The sequence below is a fragment of the Crotalus tigris genome, unplaced genomic scaffold (genome assembly GCF_016545835.1).
Source record: "Crotalus tigris isolate CLP2741 ecotype Arizona unplaced genomic scaffold, ASM1654583v1 scf7180000017666.27876245, whole genome shotgun sequence".
NCBI classification, from domain to species: domain Eukaryota; kingdom Metazoa; phylum Chordata; class Lepidosauria; order Squamata; family Viperidae; genus Crotalus; species Crotalus tigris.
Genome location: NW_024096551.1, coordinates 3240923 through 3266624, shown reverse-complemented (window position 1 = coordinate 3266624; position 25702 = coordinate 3240923). Strand labels below are relative to the sequence as shown.

Below are 25702 nucleotides of genomic sequence, written 5' to 3'. Positions count from 1 at the left end.
TTCAAGAGAGTCTATTCTATTGGCTTTCAAAAGCCAGTAAAATAAAAGGGAGTAGCACAGCTAAGGAAAAGGGGGGAAAATGGCAGGCTGCGTTGTTTGGCGACCCCCGTGAAATGGTCATTCGACCCCAAAAGGGGGCCCGACCCATAGGTTGAGAACCACTGCTCTAAACCATTTCAGGCAAGTTGCAGTCCAGTCTCTTCTTAAAAACCTCCAGTGATGAAGCACCTACAACTTCTGATAGCAAGCTGTTCCATTGATTAATTGTCCTCACTGTTAGGAAGTTTCTCCTTAATTCCAGGTTGCTTCTCTCCTTGATTAGTTTCCATCCATTGTTTCTTGTGCTGCCTGTTATGTACTGGGCTTAATTGAGAGCAGGTGCAGGGAGCTGCACCAGAACAATCTGCAGACCACATGGTCTGCCTGGGGAGACTTGCTGACTGCAAAGAATAACTAAAGCAGGCAATTCGAGCGCGAAAAGTAGTTACAATGATTGCTGGTGGCGCCTCAGGGAGATTGTATAAAAGGGCATAGAGCCGTTTTGTTGTTCTGTTTTACTCAAATAAAGACTTATCTGTTAATACCTCTGACTATTCAATGCCTACCAACACAAAGAACAGAACACTGCCCTCTGGTGCTTCGGAAAATAAGTTGACCTCCTCTTCTTTGTGGCAGCCCCTCAAATATTGGAATACTGCTATCATGTCACCCTTGTGAGAGGGACCTTGGAGTTCTAGTGGACGATCACTTAAATATGAGCCAGCAGTATGTGGCACTAGTCTTCTCTAGACTAGCCAAACACAAATCCTGCAATCGTTCTTCATGTTTTAGCCTCCCCCCCTAATCATCTGTTGCTTTTTTCTGCACTGATTCTAGAATCTCTACATCTTTTTTATAATATTGTAATGAAAACTGGTTGCAGTATTCTAAGTGTGGTCTTACTAAGTCTTAATAAAACAATACTAATACTAGCCTTTTTTGGCTGCTGCTACACACTGCTGGCTCATATTTAAGTGATCGTCCACTAGAACTCCAAGGTCCTTCTCACAGTTACTGTTTTTGAGCCAGGTTTCAACTAATCTGTATTTGTCTCCAGATCTTTAATCATCTTAGTTGCTCTTCTTTGCACTTTTTCCAAAGTCTCAACATCTTTTTTGTAATGTGGTGACCAAAACTGGATGCAGTATTCCAGGTGTGGCCTTACTAAGGCTTTATAAAGTGGTACTAATATTTCACCTGATTTTGATTCTATGCCTATTTATACAATCAAGGATTGAATTAGCTTTTTTGACTGCTGCTACATACTGCTGGCTCATATTAAAGTGATTGTCCACTAGAATTCTAAGGTCCCTCTCATAGTTACTGTTTTTGAGCCAGGTTTCACCTAATCTGTACTTGTACCTTTAGTTTTTCCTGCCCAAGTGTAAAATCTTGCTTTGCTCCATTTTAAATTTTGTGTTGTTGGATAGGACCCATTGTTCAAGTCTGTCAAGATCTTTTTTGATCCTGAGCTTGTCTTCTGGGGCATTGGCTATTCCTGCCAGCTTAGTCTCATCTGCAAATTTGATGAGCTCTCCTTCTACTCCCTCATCAAAGTCATTTATGAAGATATAGATAATCTTTATTGTCATTTTTTACTCTGGGCACATTGGCACACATTAAAAATAAAATTTTGTTTCTTGCTTTCAAAAGTGTATACATGCATAACACACATTTAAGCATGCTATATACAACATACATATAAATCTACACCTTTAGATATAAATAACATATAAATATTATTCACTGTCCATCTTGGATACATAGCGGAAAGAGAAAGTTTTATTAGAGTTCACAAGATTAATACTGTATAGAACAAAACTGACTGAATCTGGATGTTCTGCTTCAGATATCATAGCCTCCTCCCAGAAGGTAACAAAGAAAACAGATCATGAAGAGGATGTGTATTGTCCTAGACAATCTTGCAGACTGCTCAAACATCGCTTATAAGTTATGTTCTGGATGGAAGGGAGGGAACTGCCAATACTTTTTTCTGCCATCCTCACCACTCTCTTCCTGTCTGAAACAGTGTGCTTCTAAACCAGACTGTATTGCTATATGACAGGATTTTTTCAATCACCCCTCTGTAGAAAGTGGCAAAGACAGGGGAAGGAAGATGTACTTTTCTCATGTGACACAGAAAATGCAGGCTCTGCTGTGCTTGCTTTACCAGTGTCTCACTGTTGAGTGACCAAACCAGCCTACTTGTTAACTGCACACCCAGAAATTTGATCCTGGAAACCATCTTCACAGGTGAATCATTAATACACAGAGAAGCGTGACTGTACCTGCTTTTCTGAAATCTACAATGAGCTCTTTGGTTCTACTCATGTTTAAAACTAGGCTGTTTTTCTTACACCAGTTCATCAAACCCTCAACCTCCTTATGGTAAGCACCCTCATTATCATATTGAATAAAGCCACTACTGTTGTATCATCTGCATACTTCACAATATGGTTGGTGGCAAACCTAGCAAAACAGTCATAGGTCAACAGGATGAACAGCAGCAGCATAAGATGGAACCTTGTGGTACCCCACTGCTTGCTTTCCTTCATGTAGATGTAGTACCATTAAAGACAACTTGTTGCGTACGGTTTGTCAGCCAAGTACAAATCCAACTGGTGGTGGTGCTGTCTAACCCATATTTTTCTAGCTTACCAAGAAGTAGGCTGTGTTCTATTTTGTCAAATGCCTTGCTGAAGTCTAAGTATATCATGTCCACAGATTTTTACTGGTCTACTAATTTAATCAAGGAATGAAATAAGAATAATTTGGCATGATTTGTTTTTTAGTTATAGTTTTATTTTAGTTATAACTTTATTTGTTTCTAGATATTCACAGATCTATTTTTTATTATCTTTTCCAGTATCTTCCCAGATATTAATATTAGACTGATTGGTCTGTAGTTTCCTGGGTCTGTTTTTTTCCATATATGTGTTAGAGGTTGTCCGTGTGTGTGTGTGTGTGTGTGTGTGTGTGTGTGTGTGTATGCTATCCATGTGTGCAGTTATGTGGAAGAGGAATCTGTAATAATAATAATAATAATAATAATAATAATAATAATAATCCCCCAGTGAGGCACTACCTTGACGTGGTTGTGGGGCTTGTGTACTTTGAGGAAGATGAGAGCTATGCCAGAGGTTCAACCATACTGGACAGGTCTCATCAGAGGAGTCAGACAAGAGTGTCTCTCCCATAAAAAATATGGTGCAACGTAAATTACAGAATGCCATACCGGCTCGGATGTCACCCAGGTTAACAAGGTCCGCGCTAGATATTGGAGTTCCTGGATATCTGGTGAAAAATGGGTTACAGGACTCAGGACTGTTGGCTGAGCAACCAGGGCCAGCAGCTGCAGAACTACTGGAAGAAAAGGTGTTTACTCATCGCAGATACACAGTGATTGAAAACAAAGAAATAATGATCTGTTACTACAGATCAAGTCCAACAAGAAGAGGATATCTAAAACGAATGCACCAGTTGTGGAAAGAACAACATCCAGAATCAGAAATAACAGAACAGAGACTAGCAGATCAACGCCGATTTATAATACGAAATAAAGTATTCAAAGAAACAGAATTGGACGAACTGCAAAGGTTTACCCAGGGCAAAGAAATCAAAGCCTTACCAGAAGTAATTCAGAATGTAGAGGCAAACCAGGGGGAGTTGGCAGTGAAGGAATCCAGCAGAGATATACAACTGTTCACATTTGGAAACCAGATACCTCTACCTCAGGAAGAACAAAATCCTCTAACTAAAGAAATAAAAGAATTGAAACAAAGAATAACTGAGCATCTAGAACAGCACAAAAACAACAGAATAAGGCTGCCTGCATTGAAACTTGTTCCAAAGAAACAGCTAGCACAAGCATAAAAGATGCAAATACTGCAATAGCAAGTATAAGCACCAATTCACTGCAAGAAACAAACCAACTAATGTACAGCACAGCTGCAGTTATAACTGAATACCTGGGATACAAAACCAACAAAGAAGAAAAACAAACAAACAGTGCACCAGAAAAATGGAAGGTTAGACTAGAAAATAAGATCAGCAAGTTAAGATCACATGCAAGCAAGCTAGAACAGATGAAAGAAAAGAATCTGAAGAACAAGAAGACCAAAGAATACATAATCAAGAAATACCACTTAGAAACAAGGAAGATCAAGGAAGCACTGGAAATAATAAAGCAACAAATAACAGCTATAGCCAGGAAAATCAGTAGATATGAAGCTCGAATTGCAAACTATAGGCAGAACCTCCAATTTCAAACCAATCAGAAACATTTCTACCAATCCATCAATGGAAAAACTACAAGGAATCAGTCAGTACCTGACAAGGAAGAAACAGTGCAGTTCTGGAAACAGATATGGGATAACCCAAAGAAATACAACAAGGATGTGGCTTGGTTAAAAGAGGTGGATGCAAATAAAACAGAAGTTGAAATGAAAGAACTAGTAATAACAACAAAATGGTAGAAAAAAGAGCAAGGAAAATCAAAAATTGGTCAGCACCAGGTGAAGATGAACTGCATGGGTTTTGGTTGAAACATCTAACTGTTATACACCCACTCATTGCCAAGCAGTTCAACAATATACTACAAGGAGGAGAAATTGAAAAGTGGCTAACAACTGGGAAAACCTACCTAATAATGAAAAATCCAGCAAAAGGGCAACACCAGGTAACTACAGGCCAATTACCTGCTTACCAACAACTTTCAAATTACTAACTGGTGTGGTAGCTGATGCAGTACAACAGCATCTAGTTGAAACAATCTCTTTCCACCTGAGCAGAAAGGAAACCGCCCCAATAGCAGAGGAACAAAAGATCAACTCCTAATAGACAAAATGATCTTGGAAAACTTCAAGAAAAGGAAGACCAACCTGAATGTGGCATGGATTGACTACAAAAAGGCATTTGATTCCCTGCCACATGACTGGAAAAACAAGTGCCTAGAAATAACAGGAGTCAGTAGAAACATCAGAAAATGTGTGCAAAGATCGATGGCACAATGGAAGACACAGTTGCAGATCAATGGCGAGAGGCTGGGAGAGGTTATATCAAGGGAGGAATATTTCAAGGAGATTCATTATCACCATTACTATTTGTTATTGCACTGTTTCCTCTGTCAACAATACTGAATAACTCAGGACATGGCTATCAAACATCAAAAACATCTGCCAGACTATCCACCTCCTTTATATGGATGATCTGAAGCTGTATGGAAAAACATCATCTGAAATAGAATCGCTGCTCAACACTGTCCGTATATATAGCCAAGATATTGTAATGGAGTTTGGCTTGGACAAATGTGCCACACTTACTATCAAACAAGGACAAATAGTGAAAACTGAAGGAATCAAGATGCCCCACGAAAATAACATTAAGAGTCTGGATGAGGAAGAGTACTACAAATACTTGGGTATCCTTCAAGCTGACAACATCAAGCACATGAAGTCAAGAAAAAGATTAGAGGTGAATACATCAAGAGAGTGAAGAAGATCTTAAAATCCAAACTCAATGGAGGAAATACCATAAAGGCAATCAACACCTGGGCAATCCCAGTCATTAGGTACACAGCTGGAATAGTGGACTGGATTCAAGCAGAACTAAAAGCAATGGATAGGCAGACCAGAAAAATAATGACAATGAATCATGCCCTTCATCCACGCAGTGACATTGATAGACTTTATCTACCAAGCAAATAGGTGGGCGTGGAATGCTACAAGTACATCAGATGGTTGAAGAAGAAAAAATGGCTTTGGAAGAATATCTGAAGAACAATGATGAAGATGCACTGAAATTAGTATATCAGGAAGGCTTACTGACTACTGGAGAGACCAAACTGGCCTACAAGAAAGACCAAATGAAGAACAGAATAGAGGCATGAGAAGACAAAGCACTACATGGCCAATACATTAGAAAAATAGCTGGGAAAGCAGATAATAACAAGACCTGGCAAAGGCTAAGAGCAGGAAAATTAAAGAAAGAGACAGAGGGACTAATTCTGGCTGCACAAGACCAAGCCGTAAGGACAAATGCATATAAAGTCAAAATTGAGAAGACAGCAACAGAGTGCCGCCTATGCAAAGAAGTTGAAGAAACAGTGGACCACTTGGTAAGCTGTTACAAGAAGATTGCACAGACTGACTACAAGCAGCGGCATGACAAATTAACAACAATGGTGCATTGGAAGATCTGCAAAAAATATCATTTGCCTGTAAACAAAAACTGGTGGGATCATAAAATAGAGAAAGTCATAGAAAATGATAAAATTAAACTGCTATGGGACTTCAGAATTCAAACAGACAAGCACCTGCAACATAACACCCCAGACTTAACAACTGTCGATAAGAAAGACAAAAAAAGTCTGGATAGTGGACGTGGCAGTGCCTGGAGACAGCAGAATAGAAGAGAAAGAACTGGAGAAGATAACAAAATACAAAGATCTACAAATAGAAATAGAAAGACTGTGGCAAAAGCAAGCAAGGGTAGTACCAATAGTCATAGGCTCCTTGGGTGCAATCCCAAAACAACTGGAGCACCACTTGAATACCATTGGCATTGACAAATTCGCTATTAGTCAATTCCAAAAGGCAGCCTTACTAGGAACTGCTTCCATCCTGCGACGATATCTGCAATACCATCAAACATCCACATCTGCCTATCCCAGGTCCTGGGTAAGGACTCGATTGGTAGACAAAATGCCAAATCCAGTCTGAACATCTGTCTGACTGTGCGATGATCCATAATAATAATAATAAAGTTGGAAGGGACCTTGGAGGTCATCGAGTCCAACCACCTGCTCAGGAAGGAACCCCATGCCATTTCGGACAAATGGCTGACCAGTCTCTTCTTAAAAACTTCCAGTGTTGGAGCATTCACCACTTCTGGAGGCAGGTTGTTCCACTGGTTAATTGTTCTAACTGTCAGGAAGTTTCTCCTTAGTTCTAAGTTGCTTCTCTCCTTGATCAATTTCCATCCGTTGCTTCTTGTCCTGCCTTCAGGTGCCTTGGAGAATAGCTTGACTCCCTCTTCTTTGTGACAGCCCCTGAGATATTGGAATACTGCTATCATGTCCCCCCTCGTCCTTCTCTTCATTAAACTAGACATACCCAATTCCAGCAACCGTTCCTTATATGTTTTAGCCTCCAGTCCCCTAATAATTTTTGTTGCTCTTCTATGTACTTTTTCTAGAGTCTCAGCAGCTTTTTTACATCGTGTGTCCAAAACTGGATGCAATATTCCAAGTGTGGCCTTACCAAGGCATTGTAAAGTGGTATTAATACTTCATGAGATCTTGATTCTATCCCTCTGTTAATGCAGCCCAGCACTGTGTTGGCTTTTTTTGGCAACAATTTAAGTGATTGTCCACTAGGACTCCAAGATCCTTCTCACAGTTAGTACTATTGAGCAAGGTACCCCCATACTATACCTGTACATTTGGTTTTTCTTGCCTAAATGTAGAACTTTACTTTTTTCACCATTGAATTTCATTTTATTAGATAGTGCCCAGTGTTCAAGTCTGTCCAGGTCCTCCTGTATCTTAAGCCTGTCTTCTGGAGTGTTGGCTATTCCTGCCAGCTTAGCGTCATCCCCAAATTTGATGAGTTCCCCATCTATCCCCTCATCCAAATCATTGATGAAGATGTTGAAGAGCACTGGGCCTAGAACAGAGCCCTGGGGCACCCCACTACACACTTCCCTCCATGTAGATGCAGTTCCATTGATGACCACATGCTGAGTACGGCCGGTCAGCCAGCTATGAATCCATCTGGTGGTGATGCTGTCTAACCCACATTTTTCTATCTTATCGAGTAGTAGGTTGTGATCTACTTTATCAAATGCCTTACTGAAGTCCAAATAAATTATATCCACAGCATTCCTCTGATCCACTAATTTTGTCACTTGGTCAAAGAATGCAATAAGGTTTGTCTGGCATGATCTGTTTTTGACAAACCCACGTTGGCTTTTAGTAATGACTTTGTTTGCCTGTAGGTGTTCGCTGATTCATTGTTTGATTATCTTTTCCAGAATCTTCCCAGGTATTGAGATCAGGCTGATAGGTCTGTAATTTCATGGATCCATTTTTTTTCCTTTTTTGAAGATGGAAACTACATCAACTCTTTTCCAGTCCTCTGGTAGTTCCCCAGTGCTCCAAGATCTTTGAAAAATATAGTTCAGTGGTTCTGAGATTACATCTGCCAGTTCCTTGAGAACCTTGGAGTGTAATCCATCTGGTCCTGGTGATTTGAACTCGTCTAGGCTGTACAGGTGCTCACTTACCATTTTCTTGCCTATCTTAACTTATGTTTCTATCCTGTTTTTTATGGCACTATTTTTGATAGGTTGGTCTGTTTTTTCCCTTTGTGTAAAGACAGATGCAAAAAACGAGTTAAATAGTTCTGCTTTCTCCCTATTGCTAGTCACCTTCTTACCATTTTCACACACTAATTGACCAGTCAATGGAGGATATGAGGTAAGAGTGATCATCTTACTAATTGATTCTAGAATTTTATCTGACCCCTGACAAAGTGAGGCCATTGTTTGTAGTTTTATGCAGGAATTGGCTTTCTAACTTTTGGTAGGTTCTTAGATCATGCTAAGTTTACTTGATTTTGATTTAAATGAGATAGGTGAAGCCAGCTATTATAATTTACTAACTAAAGTATATGGTTGATATAGTGATATAGTGATAACTGAATCAAGCTGGACTATACTTCTTTGGTTTTGAATTTTGACAGCTGGACTTAATATATTGCTCACTTTCTCTTGATTCCCTAGTACAAGGTTTTGGGATTGCTTTTTTTCTCCCAAACATTGTATAAATCAGGTCTCTGGCACAGGAATGTTCCAATGAGTGAGGAAGCAGAGTTAGTGGTAGAATCTGGTGTTCAGGCCAAGGAGTACATCGCCGCACTGAGGAAAGCCGCCAAACATTGCGAGTTCAAGGACCTCGAAGAATGACTGAGGGACCGATTTGTGTGCGGGCTAAGGCATCAAGAGTTGCAACAGAGACTTTTCGCCAAGGAGGACTTGTCTTTCCAAGATGCCTTGAGAGAGGTCACCGCAGAAGAAGCAGCGGGCGGCGCCATCAAGAACATGCGGCCGATCAGGAACAGTCCAGATGCTGCATCCGTGCACCAGGAAGAAGTCCAAAGAAACTCTGAGGAGGATCCGGACGAGGAAGTGGACCGTCTCCACCCCACAAAGGAAGGAAAACCAAGAGGAAGCTCTTCAGCGCTCCCCAAGTGCATCGGTTGTGGAGGTTGCCACAAGAGAGCCGACTGCAAGTTCTGCTCCGCTATCTGCCGGGCGTGCGGAAAACAAGGACACATTGCAGCTGTGTGCCTGGGCCGTCAGAAGGTACAACCTCAGGAAGAATTGCGCCTGAAAGGTACCAGGGTCCCCAGCCAGAATAGAGTGGGGTTTTGCGCTTCGCGAAGAAGCATCTACAGGACAGGCACACACAAGCCCATTAAGAAAAAGCTGTCACTTAAGGTGAAGCTACAAGGGGTTCCATTAACTATGGAACTGGACACAGGGTCTGCACTTTCGATCATTTCTATGCACACATTTAGGAAGATTTGTTCCGGCAGCGGAACCCAGGCCAAGTTGAGGCCTTCTGACATTGTGCTAACGGATTTTCACAACTCCAGAGTGTGTGTTAAGGGGGAGGCCACCCTTAACGTACAGTATAAGGATTTTGAGGGTCCACTAGACCTACTAGTAGTAGAGGGTGAACGAACGAGTCTCATAGGACTCGAGTGGTTTGAGGCCTTGGGGATACACATCACAGGGCTCAACAGCCTACAAACACTCGACCTACAGGAAGTCTGCAAAGAATTTGCAGACGTTTTCAGCCCCCAGCTGGGCACATTCCAAGGACCCCCTGTGTCATTAAAGTTAGACCACACAGTCACTCCCATTAGAATTAAAGCAAGAAGGGTCCCTTTTGCTTTAAAGAGTAAAATTGACACTGAGTTGGATAAACTGATCCAACAAGGAATTCTAGAACCTGTTGACTCCAGTCCATGGGAGACCCCATTGTCACGCCTCTTAAGGCAAATGGGACATTCGCATCTGTGCTGATTACAAATGCACTCTAAATAAGGCATTGCAGCAACATGCCTATCCTGTTCCTCTGGTCAGTCATATCCTGGCCTCCCTCAAGGGGGGGGCGCGTTTTTGCAAAGCTTGACCTAGCTCAAGCATATCAACAGCTGCCTGTTGATGATGATGCTGCTATAGCTCAGACTATTGTGACCCACAGAGGGGCTTTCAAGGTAAAGAGACTTCAATTGGAGTAAATGTCGCTCCTGGGATTTTCCAAAGCGTAATGGAAAACACACTACGGGGTATACCAGGAGTTTGCCCCTATTTTGATGATGTCTTAATTGCAGGAGACTCCACGCACATTCTAGCTGAAAGGCTAAGGGCTGTCCTGTTAAGGTTCAGGAAAACGGGACTCAAACTCAAGAAGGACAAATGTAAAATTGGGGTACCTTCCACAGAGTTTCTGGGGTTCAAAATTGATGCTGCTGGGATTCATCCTGCTGAATCCAAACTAAAAGCCATTATGCAAGCCCCTAGGCCAAAGTCTAAGGCCGAACTACAGGCTTTTCTGGGCCTTCTGAATTTCTACAATTCCTTTCTTCCACATAAGGCTAGTGTAGCTGAGCCTCTTCACAGGCTATTAGACAAACAGGCAGTGTGGCAGTGGTCTCAAACACATGAGGCTAGTTTCAATGAGGTCAAGGCCTTGCTCACTTCTAACAGTGTACTTGCTCACTTCAATGAGTCCCTTCCTGTGTGCATCGCTTGTGATGCTTCCCCTTATGGGGTGGGTGCTGTACTGAGCCACCTCAGGGCTGATGGAACTCAGGTTCCTGTTGCATATTACTCCAGGACATTGTCTTCAGCTGAGCGCAACTATGCTCAAATAGACAGGGAGGCCTTAGCTGTTGTTGCTGGAATTAAAAAATTCCATGATTTTTTGTATGGAAGGCATTTCACGGTCTTCACTGACCATAAGCCTTTGTTGGGACTGTTTACCACACGTAAACAAACTCCCCAAATCATCTCCCCCAGGATGCTCAGGTGGTCTATCTTTTTGTCTGCATATGATTTTTCCCTACTTCACAAGCCTGGAAAGGAAATGGGCCATGCTGATGGCCTCAGTAGATTACCCCTGCCGGTAATGGAGGCTGACCCCGCGCCAGCCATCAATATTCTCTCCATTCAAGCCTTGCCCAAGTCCCCCCTGAATGCCAGGGATGTAGCTGCTGAATCAGGCACAGATCACACACTCTCACGTGTCCTTTCTTGGGTTTTGTCTGGATGGCCTGAACACTGTCCTAGTCCTGAGTTTCAGAGTTTCTGGTCTAAAAGGAACAAGTTTTCCACCTCTCAGGGTTGTCTGCTTTGGGGAAACAGAGTTGTCATTCCCACCTCAATGAGGACTAGGGTCTTAGATTCCCTCCACGAGGGTCATCCTGGCATTGTACGAATGAAGGCTCTTGCACGCAGCCACTTGTGGTGGCCAGGTGTAGACAAAGACATAGAAGCTAAGGTGCACGCTTGCCACCTTTGTCAACGCTCACGCCCTGAAATGCCCCAAGCTCCTGTGCATAGATGGGAGGAAACACAGTCTCCAGGGTCTAGGGTGCACATTGACTACGCTGGGCCCTTTCAGGGTCAATTCTTCTTGGTCCTCATTGACAGCCATTCAAAATGGCTTGAGGGTGTACCTGTCTCTTCCACCACCACTGCAAAGACTATTCAGGTACTGAGGGGGATTTTTGCTGCACACGGGCTCCCAGACGTCATTGTGTCTGACAATGGCCCTCAATTCACTTCCTCCGAATTCCAAGCTTTCTTGCAGGCTAACATGATCCGTCATGCCACTTCTGCACCTTTCCACCCGTCCACCAACGGTATGGCTGAATGCATGGTTCGCATCACCAAGGAGCCTTGAAAAGGCTTACCTACGGGGACTGGCATCACAGGTTGGCTGACTGCCTCCTTTCTTATCGCACCACACCATCCATTTCTACAGGGAGAAGCCCAGCTGAACTTCGTTGGGGGCACAAACTGACTACCAAGCTTGACCGGTTGCATCCGGACAGACTGCCTCCTTCTGTCTCACACCCCAGGGCACTTAGGCAACTACTTGTGGGTGCCCCGGTTTGGACTCGTAATTACGGGCCTGATCATACATGGGTCCCCGCATCTATATCCAGGGTCACAGGTCCTCTATCCTACGAGGTATCCCTGGACAACGGTCGTGTCCTGCGTCGGCACATTGACCAACTTCGCCCTAGATGGGACCTTCCCGCTGAGACTCCTGGGTCTTTTCCAGGGGGGGAGGGGGAGCCCTTTGGGCAAAGGGAGGGTCATGGAATGATGCCCATTATCAATGGGGAAGCCACAATCAGCCCCTCCCGAGATTCCGCAATTGCTCCCAACAGGAGTCAGGGAGCCCAACTAGAACCCAGGCATCAATGCCTACTCCAGCCAGGGAGTCACCCCAGGGGCATGATCACTTCTCACCCACATCACCCAGTACTCCAGTCAGAGAGAATACCCGGGAGCATCCCAACAATCCATTCCCTTCAAGAGAGCTGGCACATACTCCTCCTAGTTGGCCTGACTTCAACCCTGTCCTTAGAAGGGGGCAAACACACAGGGAGGTGGTCGAGGAACCAAATCCCGACCACAACACCTCTGACTACACTCAGGGGACAACTGAGTTTTGGGACAGTACTGAAACCCACACAAGCCCGGACACAGAACGGGATTCAGGGGATAGACAGCCTCCTGACAGGTCTTGGACGGACTTAGGAGGTTCTACAGAAATGCCCAACAGTGACAGTCACTTAGAAGGGCCAGAGAGCCTACAGCTAGGCGGGACAACCAGGTCATACACTGGAAGAAGCCCTGGCCTGACGAGCCCGGTGGGCAAGCAAGCAGGCCAGGCATTGGAGCACAGTCCTTGGGAGTCAGCAAGGCATAACAAGGGGAACAGACACACATCACCCCTCAGTCAGGGTGTACCTGTCAGACACCCAGAGCTTAGGAGGTCACAGAGAGCAAGGAAATCTCCTAAGTACTTAGTGTCACAAGTTCCGACTAATGAAGCAGTTCAAAGAACTTTCAGGAATGTTTCCTAAAATCTTTATTTGCAAGAGCTACCATTTGCCGGTCACCATGATAGACTAATTGATGCCAGAATCTGAACTTCCTGTCACTGGCATCAAGCTTTCCTTGCTCAACCCCTCCCTTCTCATGCAGTCACAGGTCACATTATCCAATTAGTGAGAAGGTCAAAAGTTTACTTCCTCTTTCTTTCCCGGGCTTTTCCCCCCGCCCAGTCTAAGCTAAGTATTAACCCAATAAATGCCAGACAGTTTTGCATATTGTCAAAGCAAGAATATACAGTATTTGCAGCATTGACATCCGGCCCCCCTTACAAGAAGGACAGAACCTGTAAAGTAAACAAAAGCATATGTTAAGGGTTATCTTTCGGTTTGCTGGGGTGTTCCACATGAAACTTTTCGATCAATCTGTCAGCGTTCACTTCACTAGATTTCACCCAGGTGGCTTCAGACAATGGGTATCCCTTCCATTGTACCAAGTACTGTAATTTCCCCTACTTTCAGGTAGGTCCACTATAAGGTCCATAGCTATTTCTTCCCAAGGTTGAGAAGGGTCTGCCACGGGTTGCAGTAGCCCAGGAGTTTTTCCCGGGATTCTTTTCGTTGTGGCACATACAGTACAACTTTTTACAAAGTTTTCCACATCCTTTTTCAGCCCCGGCCACCAAAATTGCCGGCGGGTGAGGTGTAGGGCTTTCAAATATCCAAAGTGTCCAGCCTGCTTTACATTGTGGCTGTGTTTGAGAGCATTTAGACGGAGCGCTTCTGGCAAATATAACTTCCCCCCTTTTTAAGCCAAGCCGTCCCTGCATGTTAGGGACGCTTGATTATCTTTGAACCATTGGTCAGTGAGGAGCTCTCGTTTTATTTTCTTCACTCCAGGGTCATCCGGATTGGGGACCCTGCGAGGTGTAGGTTGAGTGACAGTTTGTGGATTGGGAATAATTGCCTCGTTAACCTGCTCTCGTTCGCTTTTGTACTGGGGTAACCGGGATAGCGCATCAGCTAGAAAGTTCTTTCCTCCTGGTATGTACTTTAGAGTGAAGTTGAAGCGGTTAAAGTACTGTGCCCACCGTACTTGCTTTGGTGACAATTTGCGGGGAGTTTTCAGTGCCTCCAGGTTTTTGTGATCTGTCCATACCTCAAATGGTACCTTGCTCCCTTCTAGATAGTGTCGCCAGTTCAATAGCGCCCACCTAATTGCAAAGGCCTCTTTTTCCCAGGTTGCCCATCTTCGCTCGCTCTCAGTGAATTTCTTAGAGGTGTAGGCACAGGGTTGCAGGATCCCATTTTTGTTCTTTTGAAGTAACACTGCTCCAACCGCCACATCGCTGGCGTCGGCTTGAATCACAAAGGGTTCCCCTGGGCAGGGGTGCTTTAGAACCAGTTCAGCGGCAAATAGTCTCTTTAAATTCTCAAAAGCTGTTTGACAGCTCATTGTCCATGCTAGTTGTTGGCCCGGTTGTGGCTTCCCTCCTCCTTTGCCTGTTTTGAGTAGTTCTGTAAGAGGAAGGGCAATCTCGGCAAAAGAAGGGATGAATTGACGATAAAAGTTGGCAAAACCCAGAAAGCTTTGGAGCTGTTTGCGAGTCCTTGGGGGTTGCCATTCGATTATAGTTTTTACCTTGGCTGGATCCATTTCAATACCCTCATTGGAAATTCGGTAGCCAAGATAGTCTAATTGGGTTTGGTGAAATTCACATTTTGACAATTTGACATAAAGCTTGGCATTCAATAGTTTCTTTAACACTTCTCTCACTAGCTTTATGTGATCAGTCATATTTGTGCTGTATATCAGGATATCATCAAGATACACCAAAACCCCTTTGTACAAGTGATCATGTAGAACCTCATTGATCAACTGCATAAATACAGCTGGGGCCCCCTGTAGTCCAAATGGCATGACTTTGAACTGATAGCTCCCCATTGGACAGTTGAAGGCAGTTTTCCACTCGTCTCCCTCTTTTATTCTCACCCGGTAGTATGTCTCTCTTAGGTCTAACTTAGTGAAGACACTCCCCTTAGCCAGATGGGTCAATAAATCCTTTAGAAGGGGGAGGGGGTATTTATTTTCCACACTTACAGCATTGAGTCCCTTGTAGTCTACGCAGAGATGAAGAGACCCATCTTTTTTCTCTTTGAACAACACAGGGGCTCCCACGGAAGATTTGGCCCGTTCAATAAACTCCCTTGCTAGGTTCTTGTTCACATATCGCTGCATCTCCTCCATTTCGAGGGGGGACATAGCATACATCCTCGGACGTGGGAGTTTGGCTCCAGGCACCAGTTCGATGGAGCAGTCATTGGGTCTGTGAGGGGGTAGGGCATCACATTCTTTTTCACTGAACACCTCCGCCAGGTCCAAGTATTCTTTGGGGATGACTGGTTCACCTGGAGTCAGTGAGGCGGCCATGTGCGCTCGCTCATTGGGTGGCCTAAGATGCCCAGTAACATCTGTTGAATCAGTGGGGGGATCAGGTCCTATAGGTAGTCTCACAATTCTCATTCCTTTCTCCCACCAGATAAACGGCTTCCATTTGTCCAACCAGGCTAGTCCTAGGATCACTGCCTCGGTCATCTTTGGAGCCACCAGGAAACGAATAAACTCCCAGTGTGCACCTATTTCTAGGCGTAAAGGCTCAGTTAATTGTGTAATAAGAGTCCCTCCCATCAGGGAGCCATCGGCTTGCTCAAATCTCATCGGTTTGGAAAGCTGTTTTGCCCTTATGCCCATTTTCATGGCAAACGCCAGACTAATAATGCAGCGGGTACATCCCGAATCAATTAGTACGTTTAAGTCTATTTGTGCCCCAGACTTAGGGATTACAAGTTTGGCGGGCAGTGAAAAAGGCAGGATTTGTTGACTCACCATTGGGTCGTTTTCTCCTTCATCATCGTTATCAAAGAAGGGAAGAGCAGGGGCAGGTCCACCTGGAGTCTTGGCATTCTCCTGTGTGTGAGGTGTAACCTGGGCAACTGGTTCTTGTGTGAGTCGATTGGATTTTTCTCTTGTTAGCCGCAGAGCAGGTTTCTTTTGCATCGCCAGTCCTGGCTTGCTCTGCAGTCGAGGGTAGGGGACTGGACAGGTGGCCGCTCGGTGTCCTCCTTGTCCACACCAGAAACACTCGAAGGAAGGGCATGCAGGTGGCCTGGGTCTCTCAGCCCTTGCAGTAGTTGAAGGCTTTCGTGGGGGTGATTGCTGTCCGGGTAGCTCTGGTCGCTGTTCGGGTTCCTGTGGGGGAGGCTTTTTATAGCAAGAGAGCTTAACATCCAGCTTCACGGCCGTCTGGTACCACTCCTGCAGCCGATCAGGCACTTCTCGATAGATGCAAGCCTGGGAGAGGTGATCATCTAATCCCTCGATGAAGTGATGGATGAGGGACTGCTCAGGCCACCCCTCTATTCGACCTGCCATCTTGCGGAACTCTCGCATGTACTCCAGGGCAGGCCTCCCTGCTTGTTTTATTTTGTGAATTTGTACTGCTGCTTTGAGGCCGATGGATGGGTCTTCAAAGCGTTCTCTCAGTCCTAAGAGAAAGAGATGGGGATCTTCCAATTCGAGGGCTTGCTCGCTATATAGATTGTTCAGCCATTCAGATGCTTCTCCCTCCAGGTTGGCCACAATGACGTCAACCATGGCCCCTGGTTCCGGATAGAGATGGGCCCAGCGATTTAAATGAGAACGCACTTGGTTGAGGAAAAAAATCAGCTTCTCTGGGTCCCCATCAAATGTTGCATTGAAGGGTGGTGCAAACACAGGCTGCTGTGGCCCCCACTGGGGCTGGTTCCATGGCTGCTGGCCAGCGGGGTTGGATGGTACCCCCTGCTGCTGTAGGCCTCCCAATGGTGGTTGCGCAAATGGGGGTTGTAGTGGTCTTCTCTGTTGTTGGACTGCAGGGGGTGGTGGTGCCCTCTGCTGCTGCTGATCATTCATCTGCTGGGGAAACCCATCTACCCATTGCTGCAGATGCCTCAGACTGGAACTCAACCTCTCTTCAGGGTTGGGGTCTCTGGCTGGCAAAGGCAGGGTCTGACAGGCTTCCTGCTGGGCTCCCCATCGCCCTTGTGGCCACCCCAGTTGCTGTAGGCCCCAACCTGGCTGCAGATTTATGCCCAGGGGTTGCACGTTTGGGGGCTGTGGCCAACCTCCTTGCTGTGGCTGTTCTCCCCCCAGCTGCTGATTTCCTGGCTTCTGTACCACCCCAAGACATTGCAAGGCCTCTATTGGCTGTGGTAAGTTCAGAGGACATGGATCAGCCACTTGCTGGGGAACCCAATTTCCCCTTTGCTGCAGAGGATTCAAACTGGGATTCTCTCTCTTAGGGATGAAGGTTTCACTTTGTAGGGACTGTTTTCTGTTTCTCATTTCTAAGTTTTGAAATCTTTCCAACGACTCACCCATAACTGTGTTATCTGTCCATTCTGCTTTTGAAGTCTTCGCTCTCAGCTGGGAAATCTGCCAAATTTCTCTCTCCCCCGACTTGCTGGCTGTCGCTTTCCCCCCCAGGGAAACTGTTGCAGCTACGGGGCTGGTTTCAGGCAATTTTTTTTTTCTCCATAATGAGATCTCCCCCGATGCTGCTGTTGATAGATCGGGACGTAGATCGTTTGAAAAGAGTGTTGGATTCTGGCATGATGTCACAAGTTCCGACTAATGAAGCACTTCAAAGAACTTTCAGGAATGTTTCCTAAAATCTTTATTTGCAAGAGCTACCGTTTGCCGGTCACCATGATAGACTAATTGATGCCAGAATCTGAACTTCCTGTCGCTGGCATCAAGCTTTCCTTGCTCAACCCCTCCCTTCTCATGCAGTCACAGGTCACATTATCCAATTAGTGAGAAGGTCAAAAGTTTACTTCCTCTTTCTTTCCCGGGCTTTTTCCCCCCGCCCAGTCTAAGCTAAGTATTAACCCAATAAATGCCAGACAGTTTTGCATATTGTCAAAGCAAGAATATACAGTATTTGCAGCATTGACACTTAGAGGATTACATAACACTATAGGCTAAACAGAGCCAGTAGAAGGGTAGAAACACTGAGGCAATGGAAACGGGGGAACTCCGAACATGGAGGGGAGCAGAGCATTGTACTAAGAGTGGGTTGTGTATTATTGGCATTGGTCATAGTTTTAGCCCGGGGGAAAGGGGTGTTATGTCCTAAGCCTTGCAAGTGGGCTCGGGGCGTTGCAGGCGGTCCTGGGCAGGTGCAAGCTGCCCGGGACCAGACAGGCTGTCGCCAGTGCTTGTGCGCATGCGCAAGTGCTGGCGCACGAAAAGTAACACATTGACCCGGGAAAGTCCTATAAAAGGAGGCTGCGAGTTGTGGGCTTTTGCCGCCATATTCCAATGTAAGCTGAACTGAAGATTAAAGGTTTCCTGAGAACTACAACTGCTTCTCGTGTCTTACCATTTCGCGACGGACTCAACAGAATACATTTGTCAGGAATATATAAATGAATAAATTTGTCAGAATTATTGGTGGTTTCACTTTAGATATAATCTTCGTTGTAAGATTAAACCTGTAAAACAAAGATTCTTCAGGCAATTATTGAAAAATCTTTGCATTTCTTAGCAGAAGTTAAAAATATCAACCCTATGAAATCCTTGCTCTAAACTAAACCTCAGAGAAGATTTTAAAATAATATTTTTAAATACATGATTTGTTTAATTGTGCTGGTGAGAGTTTGATAACATACCAAACTGAATATATTTTCATAATCAAAAAGATGACCTGAAAGGCTTGCAGGTAAAAATAGAGAGGCTGCCTTCAGAGTGAGGCATGTCCTCTTCAATCTTCTATTAGCTCCTTATGATTAATTTGGGATTTGTGTCTGTGCTGGAACTGATTAAGAGTATTTAAACATTCTCCTATTTTTTATTGCCTTTATATTTCTAAGACAATTAACCTAGAATGATGAACAATCATTTTGTACAAAAGAAAATAGCAGAGTCATCGTCTCTAGTGATTTCATCTTGATACTTTTCATGATATCATTTCATTCATACCATACTGTTGATATTATTTCATTGGTATGGTTGTTGCTTAGTGCCCTGAGATGGTAATGTGGCTTCTCATTTGCTGATCCCTTTTGATTAAAAAAATAATTGAATAATATCTGCAAGCCATCTAACCTATGATAATATTAAATTAATGAATGAAGCAACATTCAGTGTATGATGCTTAAGCTAGTTCAACTCTTCTGAAGCCTCATTTATGTTTAATAAGTGTATTTAAAGATTTGTGTATTCTGTGGTAGAATTCCCCATAAAGAAAATCTGTTTTCTTCAATTACATTATAGTGTAATTCTGAAAGAAGGTTTTAGGGAGAAGGAAAAAATAAAGATTTTGAAGCCTCTGAATTCATTAAGCTTTTTAGCTTTTTAGATTTAAGTGGACATTGAGCTTGCCTTTAAAGCACTAGGAGCTCCAAGCTTACTTAATACTTGTAGCATTTCCCTTAAAAAGTAGAAAAAAACCCCCAGTAAGTGGCCTGAATAAAAATTATATCACCACTGTAATATAATCCTGATACTAAATGTTTACAGTCCTAAAAGGCACATGAAACATAAAATTCCAATTTGCAGTGCTCAATTTGCTTGACTGTCTTATTGTAGGTTTAGAGGCCTTCTTTGATGATCCAATCTTAATCAAGACAGTAGTCTCAAAATTGTGGCAATATATTTGCTGTTGAAATATTGGAGAAAAGTGATATTCCCCTTATTTTTATATGACACATCAGAAGATGATAACATCAATGTCAATGCCACTTGCCTGAAGGCACTGCATGATAAATCACTTAAACTTTATCTTCAGTACTGCCTTCATCTCTCTTTATCACTTTAATAAAACAGATGAGTTTTCAAATTGTAGAAGCATTAAACATCTCAAGTACCTTGCTTTATAGGTAAATGCATTGTATAGAGGTATCCAGGTAACCAGTGTTTCTTCAGATGGAACTTTATATTGCCATCAAATGGCCTGATCGAGCTCTCTGTAGCTCTGCAAAAACTGGAAAAATATTTGCACCACCAAGTCTGCTTTTAATATTGGCTTCAGTCTTAAGGGCAATTGCTAGCAATTGTATTATAAACAAGTAAGGAATTTTAAGGCTATTGGTCACTCATTCTTGCTGACTAGTGTAGAATAGGTATTAATCACTTTTTAAAATGTTAAGTATCTTGCTTATCTATACAGTAGTAGCTGTGCTAGGTTTGCATAAAGCCAATTTGGTTTAATGGTTAAGACATCAGGCTAGAAATCTGAAGACTATGAGTTCTAGTCCTGCTTAGTTATGAAAGCTGTCTGGGTGTCCTTTAGCCAGTCACACACTCTCATCTCAATTCATCTCACTGAGTTGTTATGAACAAAATAGGAGGAGGAAGTTATGTTGGATATATTTGTTGCTTTAAGTTATTTATAAAAAATAATAAAGGCAGGATATAAATAAATGAGTAAGTAAATACATACATACATACATACATACATACATACATGGCTTTTTTCTCATAGAACGCCAGAACGGAGTTCCGGCACCTTTTTTGGATGGAACCTTGTAGGGTAGGCAAGGTGGGTTGTATGACATGTGTGAGTTCCGACACCTTTTTTTTTTTTTACAAAAAAAGCACTGCATACATACATACCAAAACAAGTGTTCCATGCTGAAGGAAACACACATAAAATCATTTCATGAGATGAAAATAAAATGCACTGAATGGTTTTCTAAATATTACAGAGATTTCTCTTACTTGGATCTTTCTTTCTCTTCGTTGCCAATAAAGTAGTATGCCCTAATTTTGAATTCTGTGAAATTGTGGCCCCGGAATATTTTTGCATTAAGATTTATATTCAACATTCATTTTGGATGGTTAATAGCAGTGATTGCTTCAGACTTGTTGGCAATGCTTTAATCTTTTGGTGCTCTGAAGTGGAAGTAAGAAGGTAACACAATCATTTCCTTATTGAGATTAGAAGAAATAAGGAAATGAATTAAAAATAACATTAAAAGGTAAGCAATTTATATAAGCCTATGAAGTCATCCTACATTTCATTGTAATCATTATAATTACATAATCATGTTTCAACTCTGTTTCAGCAGAAATCACAGCATTCTGTATTACTACCTTATTGTGGAATGATCTGCTTGCTTAAATATTAAGGAAAATGGCCCCGAGTAGAGGTAAGAAGTATAATATTGAGATGATAGATAGATAGATAGATAGATAGATAGATAGATAGATAGATAGATAGATGTAAAGACAGACACACAGACAGAGAGATGATAGACTGATAGCATGATTCCACCTGTTGTAGTAAATTGTTGAATAGTTCTTCATTGCTTGATGCCTTATATGATAATTATATCCATAATCATTATTAAGGACTTAACAAGCCTAGAATGCATCTTAACTTTTGATATGTTAAATGTAATTTTTGATGGTACCTCTTTCCCTTACATCTCTCAGATAATAAGTGTTCACAGAAGTCAGATTCTTGATGTTTGGCTTATGGATACCGGAACAGAAGCATCTGTAAAAGTGCTGGAACTGAGAACTATTTCCCCAATATACATTCATGAAATCATTGCAATACTATCTCAGGTATGAGGATCTCTATTAATTCTCAAGACAATTTCAAACAATTTGTGAAGTAAGCATCTATCTTGCTACCATGTAACTTGAATGCTGTTGCAACTATATATTATTTAGGCAATAAAATGCTGCTTGGCTGGTCTTCCTCTTAATATTTGCATGCAGACCCCAGGTGCTGTACTTTGGCTGAAAGATAAAATACAGTATTCAACTGTTCTGGCTCCATCATAAAGGCAAAAAAAGTTATGTTTGCTCCTTAAGATTTAAGGGAAGATGTAGTTGAAGTATTATTTGATTATCAAAATAAAAGTAGCTAAAATATTCTAGGTATAATTTTCTTGTTTCGCTGTATACCTGCATTTTATCACCACATTTTAATTATATGTTTCAATTCAGTAACATTTCAATACTCTACTAGACCCTCATTCTTTATTATAGCTTTATACTTGACGGTTAATTTTTTTTTTGAAATTCTCACTTCTTTACACTGGTTAAGTGGGGTTTGGTACTCCAAGTCATATCTGCTGTTTTTATTTTTCCTCCTTTTTCATTTCTCTTTAGTATAAATTTCTCATTTATCTTTTTCCTACTTTCATTTTCCTTCATAATATTGTTACTAAATTATACCTAAATCTGGTAATTGTAAAAAAAAAATCTTTCTCAGTATACTATATATACTATTGTCCTCAGGTTTTAAAATATTCAGTGCATTTGTTCTCAGTAAAGAAAATTAGAGGAATATGGACTTTCATTTTATAAGGCATTTGGGGGGGAGTCAGACTAATTTGCCTCTTATCTATTAAAGCCTCTCCAAATATATTTAAGGACCTGGAATATTAACATCAGCTCTGATGTAAATTACACTCTGTAAAAACTTCCTCAGAGGCTGACATGAGATAATAGTAGCCAGACTACCCTCTTGTATATTGTATGCTACATCAGTACTACCAGACATAATCACCAGATGGTTTGTAAGTGCCATATTTGTCTTTGTATAATTAGCTTTGTGGTTTGGTGTAACATTACCATTAAGCTTTTTTTCTTCTTGAATTAGTGACTGGGTTTATACAGTACATTTGATTGGTATTATCTTAATTTATCACTTGTCTTGTAACATTTTAATGCTGAGGCTAAAGTTTTCTATGCTATTATTCTGATCAAAAATTATTTTTCATCACTGTCTTTCCCAATAAGGTGGTTAAATTGGATGATCAGATGGCACACATCTATCTGTTTACACCAAAGAATTTTCCGGACCCAGATCATAGTGTAAATAGGCAGATCACCACTGTCTTTGGAAGCCTCAGGAAGATGTCTTTCTGAAGATCAATCCCAGTAGTTTCCCTGGAATTAAGGAAAAAGATTTACCAACATATTCAAGCTTCTGGCCCAACCAGAACTCCACAGATGCCATTCCTCATATTCTGGAATCCAGCAAGGAGGAACTCATTTTGAATATGACACCAGCATTGCCATTAGACCAACTCCAGGAACAGTCGGATCATTTTGTTTCACTGGCCTGTCACCCATGTTCCTTTAGCCTCCAGTCTCAGCAATAGATGCATAATTTAGAAGCATTGATGGAAAATATGCTTCTTTATTATAGCACAGCAGATGTTAGAGCTGTTGCTGTTGAAAAAAACAAAACCTATGCAGCTGAAGTAAAAAAAATAAGTAAGCAATTGTTATACATAGCTTGATCTGTATTTGGGAATTGTATTGTATTGAATTGTTAACTATGGTTTGAAATGAGACTAATTTAATTTCTAGCCTATTGATTTCAATGGGACTGAAATATGACATAGTCTAGATTCAGTTCTCATGGTCTTCAAAGTTGTAAGAGAATTTTGAATGAGTAGATCAACAATTATCTATCCAACATTTTTCTAGCCAGCTTCCAGACAAAACACAAGCCTTCCCCTGCTGTTTATCATAGCATTGAGGATATTTCCTTTAAAGAAAATACAATTCTCTTTCTCTCAAGATTAAACTTATATTTTTATATCTTTACATTGGTTTTCTTCTTCCTAGGTAAAGCCTCCGCTTCTAGCTTGTCATCTGCTTTTGTTTTGTTTTGTTTTGTTTTTTGGTAGTTTCTGTTTCATATAGTAAATTTTAAAAATTCCATAAGTTTTCTGAGAGACGGGGGAGGGTGCAGCTATATATTTCTTATATAGATGGACTGAGGTACCCCAAAAATGATGAGTATTCCTTTTCTTTTTATAAGTGGACTTCAGGGCAGCAACTTGGAATCTGGGAGACACACAATTGTATTAAATAAATACATTAGTACATGTTTAATACTTTAATACCTGGAAATTGTGTTCTCAGGGGCATTGAGTGGGAAGTTAAGTTCACCCTTTTTGATGAATCTATTCACTATACTTTAGATAAATAAAGTCCCATCTTTGTTTCTTTCCCCCTTAGGTGGCACAGAGTATTAGTAACAGGAATTTTGACAAATGGACAAATATTAGTATGCTTGCTGGATTATGGTAAACATGAGATGATTGATATCCAGAATATAAGACCTCTTATGAATATGTTCAGAAAGCTATCATTTCAGGCTAGGAAAGCCCAGCCTGCAGGTGTGTTGGGTATATATATTGCTACCATTCAAAAACACCAAATTGTGCCATTAAGATGCCCAGTACTCCCCAGAATTGGCTGCATGTCACTTTAGGCAGTGTTCTTTTTCTGCTGAGAGACCCCTGTGGGCTATTCAAGGCTTTTTTAGGTCACACAAGATTTTTGTTCTTAAAGCAGCTTTGGAAAATGGTCTTCTGTGGTCTCTAAAGCATCTGAAAACTGCAGAAAAGCACAACCTATTCTTGCATGATTTTCAGAGTCTCCAGAGGCTGTTCAGGAGCATATCCCATTCTTGCCCAGTTTCCCAGGCCTTCAAAAATTGCAGGACAATGGAACGTGCTTTGGGTTGGTGTTGGATGTTTGTGAATGCTTGAAAATGTAGTGGCATTGTTACCTTTGACACATGTATTATAGGTTTGCCATCACTGGGCTAGATCCAGTATTACTGAGAAGGAATAAATAAATAAATAAACTTTTGTTCCTTTGAAAACACATCTCAGTCTTTGTTCCTACAGAATAATTTTAAATGGACAATTTAACATATGACTGAAATAGGGATGGACATGACCTCATGACTCCTGTAAAATGTTTTGTATAAAACCATAATAATGTGACTTAAGCATCTGGTAGAATTGATTTTATTTAGAAGAGCACAGGAGCAGCAAGGCAAAAAATGGCACTTTATTTTATGCAGAAAAACAGACACAAAATATTAACACGTCAAGAAGAAGGCTAGTAGTGAATATATCAGGAGAAAATAGATAATCTTAAAGTCCAAACTCAGTGGAAGAAATAGAATCAAGACAATTAACACTCCAGCAATTTCAGTTATTATATCCACAGCTGGAATACTTGAGGAACTCAAGCAGAACTAGAAGGCAAGGCAAAGTATTAAATGGCTAGTATAATAAAACAACTAGCAGAGGATAACAATTGGCATTCCCAATAAAATGAAAATCCCAGCTACATCAATATGAATAATGTACCACCCACCCACCCCAATCCGTATACACACTTTGCATTATCTGTCTTGCTTTCTGGTAAAGCCAATTCATTTGTCCCATAGAAAGAGATACATAGCATATAGGTTTTATGCATTCACTTCGTATGGCTTGGGGGAAAATGTTTGTGAAAAAAGGAGCATATCGAATACAGATAGAAAAGCAGCACTGTCTACCTTATACGCAGTGTTGGTGGCTCATATTCTGAAAAATGTTCCTCTTTTTAAATCAATGAATTGTAGAAATACAGAATACAATCCAATTATACCATCATCAACAAAATCATCTCCTTTAAAGCAATTCTCTTTGGAAAGATTACTGAGAAATATCTT

General features: G+C 41.9%; 1 pseudogene; it reads left to right on the top strand.

The window, feature by feature from the left end:
• LOC120304931 overlaps nt 1–24859 on the top strand; it is a 53750-nt pseudogene extending 28891 nt beyond the window's left edge.
• Nucleotides 24860–25702: the final 843 nt, after the last annotated feature.